This window comes from Podarcis melisellensis (assembly GCF_964234715.1).
Source record: "Podarcis melisellensis genome assembly, chromosome: 7".
Taxonomy (NCBI): domain Eukaryota; kingdom Metazoa; phylum Chordata; class Lepidosauria; order Squamata; family Lacertidae; genus Podarcis; species Podarcis melisellensis.
In genome coordinates this window covers 27146689-27162311 of record NC_138539.1, presented here as the reverse complement: position 1 = coordinate 27162311, position 15623 = coordinate 27146689, and positions in this window count along the sequence as shown.

The following is a 15623-nucleotide window of genomic DNA, read 5'->3' as shown; positions in this document are numbered from 1 at the left end:
GAGAGAGAGATTTGAGGGGGGGTGTTAGAGAGGTGGGGTTCACATGTCATGTCATGAAAGGAGCTCCTCTTTTTCTTAAATGGCAGAGCTTTTATCTGATGTTGCAACTAATTGCCAGAAATAATAAGATGCTCTCTAGGAAGAGCAAGTTAGCTCCAAGTAACAGATAAAATATGAGGACACGATGAGAAAAGAAATTTTTGTTCTAGCTATTTATGGTGTTAAGTATAGTCTTCACACCAAAAGCACCATAAGATCTCAGCTCAGTTTATTTGGAGGCTAAAGGATAAACGTATGATAAGATTGTAAAAAGGGAGGATCCTGTTTTGTTACGGGTGGGAGGAACCGCTTCTGAAAATTGACCTTAGTAGCAGCCCAATCCTATATATTATTATATATTACTCTGAAGTTCTACTGAGTTTAATGCAGTTGATTCTTACAAAAATATCCATTGAGTTTCATTCTTAGACTTCAGATCTTATTTTTCTACTTGGGTCTGTCTTTTCTGGCAGGTTTGTATATACCTGATGTATTAGTGTGTTTCACCTCCTATTCAGCTGCCAGATATATAAAATGCAACATTCCAAAGACTAAAGCAATAGAAGGCCAATTCGAAACACAGCAAGCTGCCATATACCTAGTCAGACCATTGATCCATCTAGCTTGGCATTGTCGGCACTGAATGTCTGGAAGCAGCTCTCTGAGGCTGGGGTCCCTTCCTGATCTACCTGGAGATGTCAAAAATTGAACCTGGTGCCTTCTTCGGGCAACACTGGTGCTGTGTCCCTTAGCTACCATCCTTCCCCACAACAGTGCCTAGTTGTGTCTCATTTAAAGGTAGGAAATTCAGGCTTACATCCATTCTTACCCACAAATTTCAGTAACAGGACTGCCACCAGCACCTGCCACTCTTGGGCCACTGCCAAGGCCCCACCAATGCCAAGCTTTCTCCTAGCAGCTGTGAGTTACCTACCGTTTAAAATTTCCTGCGGCGTCCCATCGGTCACAGCCACCTGCTGCAGACTGGGGAAGTGTCACTGCCAGTGATGCCTGCCACCATTGGCAAGCCCACCAGCCAGCTCTGAAGATATCACCAGGCAACAGATGGTACAGACTCAGGGGTTGAACCCCATGGAAGCTCCCCTGAAGAATTCACTCCCACAGGAGGCAGTGATGGCCACCAAGGGGATTGAAGAAATTCATGCAGAATAAGGCTGGCAATGGCTACCAGCCATGATGGCTACACTCTGCTTCTGCATCAAAGTATAGCTTCTGAATACCAGTTGTTGGAAACCACAGGTGGGGAGAGTGCTGTAGTGCTTGGATCCTGCTTGTGAGATTCTTACAGGCATCTATCTGGGTGTCCACTATGATCACAGAATGTGGCCTGATCCAGTCTTCTTATGGTCTTATGTCTTATGGTCTTAACCTGTGGCCACATTAATCCAATAGCACGAACTGTTCTGGAACATCAGTGAGATATGAATTCTAAAGTACTTTGCACTTTTAAAAAAAACAACCCACAGAAATAATTCCCATAATATTGTTTCATAGATATCTCAAACCATTCAAGTGTCCCTAATTTCCAGGGATGTCCTTGATTTAGAGAAGCCATCATGGTTTCTGATTTGATCCCAGAATGTCCCACTTTTCCTTAGGACGTCCCTATTTTCACTGGAGAAATGTTGGAGGGTATAGAGTTATCCAACCAATGAGCTGTCCGAAGGCAATCCTGTATAGGGAAGATTTTTTAAAAAATGTTTAATATTTTAATATGTTTTTATATATGTTGGAAGCTGCCCAAAGTGGCTGGGGCAACCCAGTAAGATGTGCGAGGTATAAATAGTAAAATTATCATTATGGAATGGGACGTCTCTATTTTCATCTGTATTCTAACAGAGACAAAAAAATGGGTGGGATGTTTTAATCATGCTATTTAAAATATAAATATGAGTTTTTAAAATATTTTGTTACATTTTGGTGTATTCTGGTTAAATGTATGTGTTATTTATTTGTTGTTGAATGTCACATTGAGTAACTTTTGTAAAATAAGCGACATAAGTTTCAGTAATAATATTTTTAATTATTAACATTACTCCCAAGGCAACCAAACATTAAAAATGGGTATTTATTGCAAGGTTGGAGCCAATGAGATGCCCTGCAGAGGTTACTGGACACCATCTCCCAACCCTGTAACATGGCCAGCTGGTGCTGATGGAAATTGAGAGTCCAGCTACACTTGGAGAGCACTGCATCGGCTACCCTTGGTTCAGCAAGAGAGAGAGGGTGGCAGTGCTTTGAAAGCACAGCTGTGCATTGGCCATGTTTCCTATGAATGATAAAATGGAATTCTGGAAAGCTTACCAGTGTCAGGAATCTTACCGCTAATCTCCTTCACATGGTGTCAGACCAAGCAGTAAATCCTATTAGCATATATGGGATTCTCTGGATTTCCGTATGTTTGCTTCCTCCAAGCTCCAAATCTAAAAGCGGCTTCTTGAAGAGCCCTTTCTCTGTCTTGGGCTGTCAAATCAAATATGAGTCTTAGTACAAATTGTTAACTAAACACAGTTAGTATAATTTAATATTCTGCTGGTAGCAAGAGAGAGATAACAATACTCTCACAGTCTATGATGAATTCTATATAATATTTGAACTGAGTCATTTCAGCTCCCTCCTTGCTTTTTCTTGCTTTCTCTCTTGTCCTTTAAATTGATGTAGGTGATTTTTGTGAAGAAAGTGATAAAGAATCCCAGTGAACAAACAAACAAAAATGTGTTGGAGATTGTGAAAACTAAGCCTTGACCTATGTTACAAAAACCTACCGCCCCAGCTGACTGCATTGAGGATAATCCAATGAAAATATATGCTTTGCTTCCCAATCCTATCTTTCTTTAGTCTGCTATAAGTCCCAAAAGTTTTGACGGAACTTATTTCTTCAAGCTTACAGCTTTGAAACCCTAAGAGCAACAAACTGTGACCACAAGCAAAACAAACAAATATTTTACCAAAGTGTTTATTTTCCTAACAAGAGAAAGAATATTCAATAATTCTGTCTGTGTCCATGCCAGTCATCTGGAGTAAACTCTGAAATTGGGTCAGCAAAACACTTAATATACTTGCAATGCAGATAACAAATTCTGTTTGCCTAACATCATACTCAAAGTTAAGCATGCCGACTCAAAAGTATGCTAGAAAGAGAGGTGAGGCCTGAACCAGCAGTTCTGGACAACATATGTGGCCCACATTCATGTCAATAGCATATGCCATGGAATGTACACAGAAAATCACTGAACTGAGTATGGCAGACAACTACTGCTCACATATTGGCACTCTAGATTCTGTTTCTAGGCTCATGTTTATCATAGAAATGGGTCATATGTCTAAGAGAGGTGGGAATTCCATGGCTCTCTAGATATCGTTGGACTACTGCTCCCATCACCCCTGGCAAATGGTCAGGGATGATGGGAGTTGTGCCACAGGTTCCCCACCAGAATGCTTTACCAGAGCCACATTCCACAGAAGAAGATACAGCCTGTTCCAACATTCATGGCCTTTCCTATAAAATAGGTAAGGCAATAATAAAGTACAGAGTTCTTAGAAGCACTAAGCTGCTTGTTCCAGACTGCTGTCATTAACTTCAACGCTTTGACTTAATTTGACAGTTCTGGGATCCTGGCCATTTCAGCTGACTTAGAAGATGCCACAGGCACACATGTAAGGGAATCTTTTCGTCTCTCTTCCTCCACTTTCCATATTGCTTTCAACATTTTACCAATGTTCACAAAATAAACCACAGAATCACCCACCCCACCCCCATCTCACCCACCCTAATCCACAATTTCCCTAAGGACTAATAAGAAACTAAGAGTAGGGAATGGGAGAGGAGAAAAAGAATAAAGGAAGGGCAAGTCAGAAGGAAGTGAAAGAAGGAGGGGACAAAGGAGGGAGAGTATATGAAACAAATGGAGAAAAATGTGAGGTTAGGACAGCCTTCCCAAAGCTGGTGGCCCCCAGTTGTTTTGGAGGTTAACTCTCATCATCCCTGCCCATTGGCCATGCTAGCTAGTGGTGTTTGGAGCTGAAGTCCAACACATCTGAAGCACACCAGGTTGGGGAAGGTTAGCTTAAGCCAAGAACTGATGGAAGTACATGAGCTTCAGTACATAATCAAATGGACAAATATCTGCCGAATAAAAATGTGTTTTCCAGGTGTCTTTCTCCTGTTTCATGACTACAATACAAAGCATGCTTACATAAGAGTAAGTTCACTGAAAGTTGAGTTGTATACAAGTTGCTGCAACTAGGGGTGGAGGAAAGATTCCATTCAATTCAGACTTTCTGAGAGCTAGTGTGGTGTAGTGGTTAAGAGCAGTGGACTCGTAATCTGGTGAACCGGGTTCGATTCCCTGTTCCTCTATGTGCAGCTGCTGGGTGACCTTGGACTAGTCATACTTCTCTGAAGTCTCTCAGCCTCACTCACCTCACAGGGTGTTTGTTGTGGGGAGGGAAGGGAAAGGAGATTGCTTTGAAACTCCTTAGGGTAGTGATAAAGCGGGATATCAAATCCAAACTCCTCCTCCTCCTCTTCTTCTTTTTTTAAAAAATCAATTCAGATTTTCTGAAACAATATGAGAACTAAACACAGCCCCCCCCCCATGAAATTTGCATGTATCTGAATTTTGCAACTCAGTTCTCTAGCCATTGTTCATGGAGATGTCTTTATTAGGGGAAATAACATACCAAAATGCATTATATAAAAAGGAGAAATTTGCACTAAAATGCTGGTGAATTTTCATGAGGGTTTTTTAAAAGGGAAAAAATCACAAATTGCTGAAGAAATGTGAACTGAATTTCAGGATGGAAAAATGAGACACAGAGAAAATTAAAATTTGCATGTTCTTTCATACCTAATTCTCTAGTAGAATGAGCTCCAGTATACCCATTGCTCAATAGCAGGAGAGTAGATAGATTTTCCCCCATGGAAAAAGTTTGTTGAACAGGGATGGGAATCTGTGACCCACCGGATGTTTCTTTCCTCCAACTCCCTTCATCCCCAGCTAGCTTAGCCAATGGCTAAGATAATGGGAACTGTAGTCCAACGGCAAGTAGAGGGCCAAAGATTTCCTCCCCATGCCATAAAGAACTCTCAGCAGCCTTGCAGTTCTATGGGAGAAGTCGTGACTATTTAAGTAAAAATAAGAAATTATTACTTGCACTCCACTCATCTGACTGGGTTGCTTCAGCCACCCTGGGCAGCTTCCAACAGAATATAAAGAACACATGATACATCGGGCATTCAAAGATTCCTAATGCAGGGCTGCCTTCAGATGCCTACGGAAGGTTGCATAATTGTTTGACATCTGATGGGAGGGTGTTCCACAGGGCAGGTGCAGCTACCAAGAAGACCTTCTGCCTGGTTTCCTGTTTCCTGTACATGGTAAGGCAATCTTCAAGAAAACTATGTATTACCAAGTATTTTCAGAATGACCCTCCAATGTAAATAAATAGCCAAGGTTCTCTATCATATTATTTACTGTTTCTACAGTTTGGCGGTTTCATGCAAATATTAAGAATCCCAATGAGCATTAAATGAGGGACACATGGAACTTCACCAATAATTCTACCTTAAATGTAAATGTATCCATTATTAAATGGTGGCTTGTATAGTTCCTGGAAGTATTCACAACTGAATTTCTAAGCTCTCTCAATTTGTATGCTCTGCTACATTTTGCACTCTTCTTCCTGTCACTTGCAATGCTCGTAAGGCATCTTATAATTCAATAATTTTTGCTTCCATGTCACATGAAATTATTGCTGAAGAGAGCCTAAACAGTGAGGCGGATAAAAACAGCTGAACAATATTTTATTAATAATGCGGGAAATATTTGCGATGGCAGAGTTCGCTTCGAGATGCTTTTTGCTTTCCATCACAGCTCAATGAAACAGATTAGTCTCAATATGTTTGTCGGTATTTAATAAAACATAAGGTGCCTGAGTATGCTGGGGCCTCACAGATCCCTGATGTAATCTCATTATGGCTATTGAAGTACACCAGGGTTGAACTTGGCCCATTAATATTTATCATCTATGGCTGCAATTCAAGCACATCAGAGATTCAGGAACTCTGTTCGAATTTGAATGGAAACATTTTATAGGAGGCTTTTCCGCAGCTCAACTGAAATGAAAACAATAATTCATTTGTCTTCAGTAATGAAGTTTATTTATTGCCTTTTAATTTCAAGCATGCAATGCACTGCACCATGTAATGTGTATACCAGTGTTACTCAATTAAATTCAGAGGTGGTCTAGTATATCTGTCGAAAGATTTAGGGATGAGCGTATCAGACAATTTCTGGTGGATTTCGCTTTTGGGTGAGTGTTTTACCCATAAGTCTGTGCTGTCCCATTTCCATATTAATCCACATTTCTAAATAACAATTTAAAAAACAGCACAAAAATTTACATTGCAGTGTGTGTGTGTGTGCGCGCTTGTGTGTGCGTGCGTGTGCGTGTGTGTTTCCTCAAAATAAACATTTCTTAACTTACTCTGGGGGAGAAATTGAGCTGAGAACTTGGTTGGAACATTTATGAAACATTAAATAATAATAATAATAATAATAATAATAATAATTTATTAAATAATTATATTATTTATATTATTTATAAATTTATTTATTTATTATTTATATTATTTATTATTATTGTTTTATTTTTTTATTTTAAAGAAGAGAAGAAGAGGAGTTTGGATTTGATATCCCGCTTTATCACTACCCAAAGGAGTCTCAAAGCGGCTAACATTCTCCTCTCCCTTCCTCCCCCACAACAAACACTCTGTGAGGTGAGTGGGGCTGAGAGACTTCAGAGAAGTGTGATTGGCCCAAGGTCACCCAGCAGCTGCATGTGGAGGAGCGGAGACGCGAACCTGGTTCCCCAGATTGCAAGTCTATCGCTCTTAACGACTACTCCACACTGAGGTTAAGAGTGTCTGACTAGGGTATTTGTGAGGGACCAGGATTCTAAATCCCCACTCAGCCATGGAGCTCAGTGAATGACTTGGACCAGCCACTATCTCTCTGCCCATCCTGCCTCACAAGGTCATTGTGAGGATAAAATTGAGAAGGAGAGAGCCATGAACTCCATTGAGGAAAGGTGGGAAAGGCTAATAAACTAATTAATAAGCCAATACAATGAGGAAATCATAAACAAATAAAAAGACTCATTTTTAATCTATGCTTCCGTCCTGCCATATTTTTGGCTCATTGTGTTGATGTTATTTGTTTTATTTTTGTTATCTGTACAAGAAATATATATATAAATACCAGATAAACAAATAACTGATTTCAGATCCATAGATTAAGCTGGGAGGTACAGATCAGGACAGCTCATAGTTTCATTCACAAACATCAAATCCCACAAGTATCCTTTGGAAGAATGGGTGTGTTATTCTGAGTGGCTGATGGCACCCCAAGCCTGACTGCTATGTCTGATCCCATGAATGAGCACTTTACGTGGGAAACATTTCCATTATGAGCATGGGAATTTGGGGTTACCCAGCAAGCACAATAAAATATGGATGAAATGTCAGCATCTTTAAACATCCATCCATATTCCATCCAAGGATTATGACTGGGCCCCAGATGAGAACATGTGCGCATTTAAAGATATGTGTACAGTCTGCAGATATGTGTACAGTCTGCAGACACAGTCTGCATTTTATTATTTTCTTTATTTCAGGCATTTATATTCAATTGTTTAGCTGAAAAGACTCTCAGAGAGGCTTACGAAATCAGTATTAAGACCAGTCTCTGCCCTCAGGCTCCCATTCTGAAACAACATGAAACACATGAGGTAAGAGGGAATAGGACGGAGCAGGTGAAAGCAAACTCAAGCACACGTACTTCAAGTTATAGTTCTTATAATGCAGTTATGGACATTCTGTCTGCCTTGAGAAAGTGCACTCATTGCATGAAAGCACTCTTCCCTCCCAGATCAGATCCAGCAGGAGAACAGAGGCCCATGTCCAGGCAAGGAAGAGATGGCACCTCCTGCCACACAGTTCTTTTCTCAGGTGACTTGATGGCAGTTAGAATTCTCACAGTATGAGGCATGATGAAATCACTCTTCTCCCTCACTGATGTCCAGTGGTGGCTCTGGCTGTCCTGCCTTTGATAGAGAGGAGAACCTCTCCAGAAGCATTCTTCCCTCCCAGATCAGATCCAGGAGCAGAGCAGGTGACCATGTCTGGGAGAACAAGGCAGCTCCTGCCACACGGTTCTCCCTCAGATAACTGACTTGATTGCAGTATGTTCTTATGCATTCGCTGCGGGAAATGCCAGTGTGACGCTGGTGTGCATGCGGCAAATGCGCTTGCCACATAAAGTGTGGAGCTGCTCTGAGTTTCACTGAGAATTGTTTCTGACAGCACAAATTAAAACATATGCATGGGGGCAGCCAGGAGAGGACCTCGGAAGAGAGCCGATCTGAAAATTCTCCAGCGAACATTTTCAGCGTGAAATTGATGGGGGTGGGGCTGAGCCAAAATAGCCCCTTGAAACGGGTGTGAAATTTCAGCAAATTTGTGTGTGTAGATGAAATGGGGGCTTACTGGTGGTGGGGGAGGCAGGGAATGCTCTTTCTGCGCCTTTGGGCTACCAATTTCCCCCTTAGAAGTAACCTAGAAATGGCCTTGGTTGATAATGCTATGGGCTCCTCTGGGGTGGTTGGGGGCTGCCTAGCTCCCTCCTCCCTTGTTAATAGCAACAAAAGCTGCCAGTGTGTTCCCCTCCACCACATCTTCTCCAGGGCCACCTTCAGAATTTAGGAAGGCTGTTCTAACCCAACCTGTGCTGATGGTCTTCACCAGACATATCCTCTGACAGTAGCGTGTCTGGTGGCAATGAAAAGTGCCCCTAAGTATGTAAGTGTGCACTTTTTACCAGTAGTCATACCCAAGTTGAGGTACATAAAAAATTAACAACCACCAATTCTTAAAACCACCATTTTAAAAAAAACAACCCACCAAGCACAAAAGGCTAAAAAGCGGCACGTACCAAAATACACGTGTTGAAGTCTTCTGTGTGACTGGCAAAGGATTCCCTTTTAGATGGAGGAGTGCTAAGTGCATACATTGTCATACGTGTAAGGCCTCTTCTCACATCACAGAACATGAGGGAACTTTTTATTGTTGTTGCATTTATAACCTGCCTTTTCCTCCAAGAATTTCGAGGTTGCAGGTATGGTTTTCCCCCTCCTCATTTAATCCCCACAACAGCCCCGTGAAGTAGGTTAGGCTGAGAGGCAGTGACTGGCCCACGGTCCCCCATTGAGCTTTACGGTCGAGTAGGGATTTGAACCCTGGCCTCCCAGGTCCTAGTCCAACACCCTAACCATTACACAACATTGCATGTATTGCCAGCAAGAGCGTTGGCGGTGGGGTTGCTTGTTTGAACATCTTAGTGATTGGTTGAACTAGCCAAATCACACACTAGACTGCCTTTGCCTGGGTATCTCATGGAGTGTGTGTCACCCAGAGTGACAGTCCATGCAGGGGCCTCGTAGCAAAGCCTCAATTTACTTACAAATCAGCTATGCTTGCTCAGCTCGAAGCATTTCTTCCGGGATTAGGCTTAAACCCAGATGAAAACCAAGCATGAAGAGTGTTTTTTTCCAAAGCGCCTTGGCTCTGAGGTCCTAGCAGAAAGCTGGGTAGATGTATGTAACCATTTTTAGATGCAAGGAGGCCGGCACGTTCCCTCCCTGACTTTACAGATCAAACTTGGCAAGGTTTGTTTGACTGGCTACGTTGGTCCTTTTAATGCTGTAAATTAGTTTAGCCTGGAACTGGATCCACCCTATTCCTTGCAGTCACCCACTTCTAAAGTGTTAATCCACAAATTTAATAACGCATGTGTTCTGTAAAATGAAACGGAATTAATATTAAATGCTTATTCCTGGAAAATATGTTTGCTCATTAAATCTGACAGTCATTCCTTATGTAGTAAATGCTCCCAGTGCCAAGAACACTTTGGCAGGGCTCACCATCTACTGTTCCATTATTCTAATTGCCTTTAACCTATAATCAATATTTATGGCCTTCCCCACGACTTAGATGCGTAGCTAAGCAGTATGAAAAGGGCCTTATTGCGTTGTGCCTCGGCTCCTGCTTTAAGATGTGCAAGATCCAGCGAAATGCATCTCACAGTCACTTTATCAAATCTATACCAGCATTTGGAGTATCTCCACCCAAATATCTGTGATTCGCTATAGCAAGATTTTGCAGTCAGAATGCAAGGGACTAAATGGGCAGCATTTCCTCTTAAATCTGCAGAGAAATACTTTTAAGCAGAAGCAGCTAGCTAGGTGGGTGGGGCAGAGCCACTAGCTTCTTAGCAGGTAGGTCACTGCTGCTTGCTGGAAGGGGGAAGAGTTAGGCAGTAGAGAGACTGGCACAGTGCAAACAGAGCAGCAGGAGTGCCAGATTGGATCCGCTGTTGGATCTGCACTGTGCTGGGAAGTTAGCATAGCATTTTGTACTAGTTGCAGTTTCCAAAAAATTGCTTTCCAGGGTAGCTCCACGTGGAGCATATTACAGTAGTCCAGTCTAGAGGTTACCGGACCAGAAGTGAGATAGACACATAGTTACTATGGCAGGCAGTGGTATTAGCAGCTATGGGTTACATAGATGGTCTCTATAGCCTCCTTCCATGCTTGTGTGCCATAGGCAGCTGTAGAAGGTCTGCAACCTTGGAGTTATTTGAGGTTGGGAGGGGAAGATGAGCATTATCAATGTCCATGCCTTTCCTCAGATATTAGGCCAGGCGCTGACTAAAATGTACTCATGATGCAAGGTGTTTCTGATGCAAAGCTACTGCCTTCCTACTAATTTTCTTACTGTCTAGAACAGGCACATCCAACAGGTAGATTGTGATCTACCGGAAGATCACTGGATGTCTGTGGTAGATCACTAGTAGATCAGTGGCCCAACAACTTTGGTCCCCCTAAAAAAGCTCCACATTTTAGCCCTGCACCCCCCAAAAAACTGTGCTTTCCTCCTCCCTAAAAACAGCTCAACAACTTTGACCCAAACCTCCAAAAGGGGGTAGTTTTTAACTCTGTGAGTAGATTGCAGTCTCTTGGGAGTTGGCCACACCTGGTCTGGAGGATACACTCCAGAACCCTGTTGCCTGGCCAGCTGGCAAAATATATTTTTACATGGGATCCACAAGTCTCTAGAGACTCCACGTCCATCTTCAAACCATAGCTGCATTATTGATCCAGTTCAATAATTAATGTTTATTAATAATGCAGCACAACAAATCATTAGTCCTTCATATTTTAAAAATAATTCTTTTATCTTTTGTATAAAATTAATAATAATTTGTGAGCCACCAATGAATAACTTTCTCGTTTATTTCGGCTGGAGTTGAATGGGAACCCAGTGGTGAATGACAGCTCAGTCAGCCAGTAAAATTCACTGATCGTTGTCATGATAATATGATAACGTGGCTGTTACTGTGGAAGGTGCTCCTTGCTTCCTCCTCTTCCTGACTCCTCTCTTCTCCCACCTCCTATAGGACTGAAGGCCTAGCCAGGCTGAAGCAGCTGCAGGGAATGAGTGCTCAGTGCAATATCGATGCCACTTTTGAGAGCCTGTTGCCCACAGAGTCCTCAATAAGTAACTGGGATGACTGCTTGGGCCAGCCTTATTCCATAATGGCACCTTGCTCCATCCAGTGTAATTACAGGTCAGTCTGCCCCTTCTTTTATTGGTATAAATTGTATACATTGTAGACCAGTGCCTGATTTATGCACAAGCTAAGTAAGTTACAGTTTAAAGCCTCTGGTTGTGAGGGGCCTCTCTACAGACTCTAAAACATTGTTCTGATTTGGCATACCTCACAAGTGTCCTGGAAAAACCAGGGCATCCCGTTTTTTATCCCGAGAGAACGGTGGTCGTTTAGGTTGCTGTGATACAGCACGATTTCACGGTGCGATTTCCTCACGCAGCACCCTAAAACACGTGTTTTGGGGTGCTGTGCTGGGGGGGGAACTGAGGCACAAAATCACGCAAGGTCATGCCAACAAACATGGCTCTCATGATAAAAAAACCAGGAAGGTGGAGTCTAGGAAGATGGCGTCCTAGATTTTGGCTTCAAAATGTTGGAGGGTATATGGCAAAAATAATCTTAATAGCTAAGCTACTGTTTATCATATTGTGCTTATAAATCTGTGAAGAAATAACTATAATTGATATCAAAAGTTCCTTAGGCCAGGTGTACATAAGGTGTCAGGCAACAATAGTGGGAAGTGAAGTTTGGTGTTTACACGTTTTGAGGCCTCATAAACTTGATGTAGCTTAATGCCTCTGCATGTAATCCAGCCCTGCTGGTGATACGGGCGAGAATCCCTACACAAGTGGAGAACATAAGTAGAGCCCTGCAGGATCCAGCCAAAGGCTCGCCTAGTCAGGCACCCTGTTCTCACAGTGACCAGACAGACACCAAAGGAAAGACAACAAGCAGGACCTGGGTTCTTCCCCTGCTTGTGCATTTGGAAGAATACTGCTTCTGACGCTAGAGGAAAAACACAGCCATCTTTGATAGGGTGCTAAATGCCTGCTCTCCCCTTAGCACATCCTCAAATTCTGCTCAGTTTTCACCTTGGGCTGCCAGAGTCCCATCAGCGTAAGGGTTAAAGCAGTACTGGGCTCCCACCTGTGCCAGTAGCATCACAATGCCAGCATAATCATGAATAGGGTTGTTTGATAAATTGCTCTCTCTAAGATTTTTCAGAAGTTGGCACACCTGAATATACTTCATAAAATGTGCCAAGAATGGTCTGAGGATGCATGATGATGTTCCGATGAGAATGCTAAACAGGTCTCAGCATAATCAGGAATCAGAGTGCCTGTCAAGCCCACGTAAATGGCTTTGAACATCTCCAATTCAGAGAGAAGTTTAAGTGTGAATGCATACTTCTGCAATTATATTTTTATCAGCTACTGCTTTATTATTTCACATTCTAATTACATGCAAAAAATGAATAAAGTCATTCACACATACTTTACTAATATATCACTATTAGACTAATATGAATATATGGTGATTTTCCTTGTCTTCTGCTAGCAGGGATCACAGCACGCACACACACAAACACAAACAAACAAATTGCAAATAACTTGTGGGTTTCACTCCGAGTAGACCTATTGACTGACTGCTAAAATAGCTCAGTATTGTCTACACTGATAGACAACTGCTCTCTTGGGTTTCAGGTAAGAATCCTTCTCAGCCCTGCCTGGAGATACCAGGGATTAAATTGGGGGCTTTTTCCATGTGAAGCAGCTGCTCTGGCACTAAGCTACTAAAAAAAAATGTAGTATAAACACTAACAACTGGGAAACACTGGCCTGCAAGTGCTCCAATTGGAGAACAGCCTTTACCAAAGGTGTCATGGGCTTTGAAGACGTTCAAACTCAGGATGAAAGGGAGAAACGTGCTATGCTCAAGGTGGCTTATAATATTAAAAGATTTACATAGTTACAAACATAGCAAAGTAGTCATAACAATAAATAAAACACATCAAAAACTACGTAAACAAACTGAACAATTTCCACATAAAAATAAAGAAAATTTATATCAATAACAGCAGCAGAAACTCCCAATGAAACTTTCCCCAAAATATCCCAGTCCTTGCTGAGCAGCAGCAGTTCTCCAGAAGCCTCTCAGGCCCCACCCTAGGCCAGGTGGAGAGAGGAAGAGCAGGACCATCAAGCTCTCAGCAGGGAAGTCCTCGCTGGGCGGCAGCAGCAGTCCTTAAGAGCCTGTCAGGCCCTGACCTAGACCTTCTACCCACTGTGGAAGGACATGTGGATCCAGAATTGGCCTCCACGGTCACTTATGGACTCATTGTTAAAACTGTTTATGGAAGACAATCTTACTCAGCTACGAGTGATCACCAAACAAGAAGAAGAAGAAGACAGCTGTTGAGATTTGTAGCCCCAACAACATTGGGCAGGTACCAGTTTAGCCAACCTAGGGGGACCTGGAAGCCCTGTTACACAGTAACTCTCTCATTTCTGCTCCATAGTGTGTGTGCCTCTTCTTTTTTCTATCCCTCTGTCTCTTTGTCTCTCGGTCTTTTTCTGCTTCCCACAGTGAAGGGAACTTGAAGAGGCTGGCTGTTCTTGGCTTTCTGTTTCTGCTGTTGTAACTATAATTATAAAGAGGATTCAGGATTGTCAAGTTAGCACCTTTCGTATTAACTTTAGAAATAGCTAATTCAAGAAACAAGGGGGTGGGGGGAGTTATCAATTAAAATAAATGACAGTATTCTAGTGCTGGCTCTGCAAAGCCGATCATCATGGATGAATGATGGCTTTTTTGCGCAAGTCCTAAGTAATTCTAGCAAACTACTTAGGAAATAGAATTTTGCTTTATTTTAAAACTATCGGCCAAGATGCACAGCAGCCAGATTACAAATGAATCATCCTCATTATGTCTCTCTTAAAGCTTGTGGAAGTAAAATAATAATTTTTGATCCCTATGTAACATGTCTACAGTTGCTGACAAGGCACATGATGTTTATTCAAAGTGTGCCTTAAGACAGATTTTTTAAAAGAAAGAAAAGGATTAATTTGCAGTATATGTATAAGATGACCCAGCAGCAATTATTTGTACTATCCTAAACAAGATAGGATAGTCCAAAGCATTTATTTCAAAGTGAGCAACATATCGCACAATACCTCATTCTGATCTACCCATGACAGGTCACCCAACTAATACTTGTGTAGGAGGCTCCTTGACTATGATTATTTCTGCATGTGAGAACTATTCTGACCATGAAGTGGCCTCTTTCAGCAACAGGACACCTATGTAACAGGGGACTCTGATAATATACTGACTGTTTAGTGTGTGTGTGTGTGTGAGAGAGAGAGAGAGAGAGAGAGAGAGAGAATGAATGAATGATAAAGCGGTGAAAGAGTAGGGAGCATAAGAAGACAAAAAGAGGCTGCTGGATCAGGCCAATGGCCCATCTAGTCTAGCAACTGTGGTTTCCAGTAAGAAGAAGAAGAAGAGTTTGGATTTGATATCCCGCTTTATCACTACCCGAAGGAGTCTCAAAGCGGCTAACATTCTCCTTTCCCTTCCTCCCCCACAACAAGCACTCTGTGAGGTGAGTGGGGCTGAGAGACTTCAGAGAAGTGTGACTGGCCCAAGGTCACCCAGCAGCTGCAGGTGGAGGAGCAGAGACGCGAACCCGGTTCCCCAGATTACGAGTCTACCACTCTTAACCACTACACCACACTGGCTCTCGTAACTAGTATTCAGAAGCATTACTGCCTCTGAACATGGAAACAGATCACAGTCATCATCGCTAACAGCCATTGATAGCCGTTTCACATTTTCCCCAATATTAAGTTCAGTTTGCTATATGTGTGTGTGCATGTGTTCCTTATGAAAATATGTTAGCACATTTCTCCTGAAATACATATCTTTGAAGGCAATTTCTGTTGATTTGCACATGTTTGCAAGCAATTTCCCCTCCTGTACTGCATTTCTGCATGGTATTTTCACCAACAGATGCAATTAGGTGCCATTGTGTCCACTATTCCTGAGTATAAT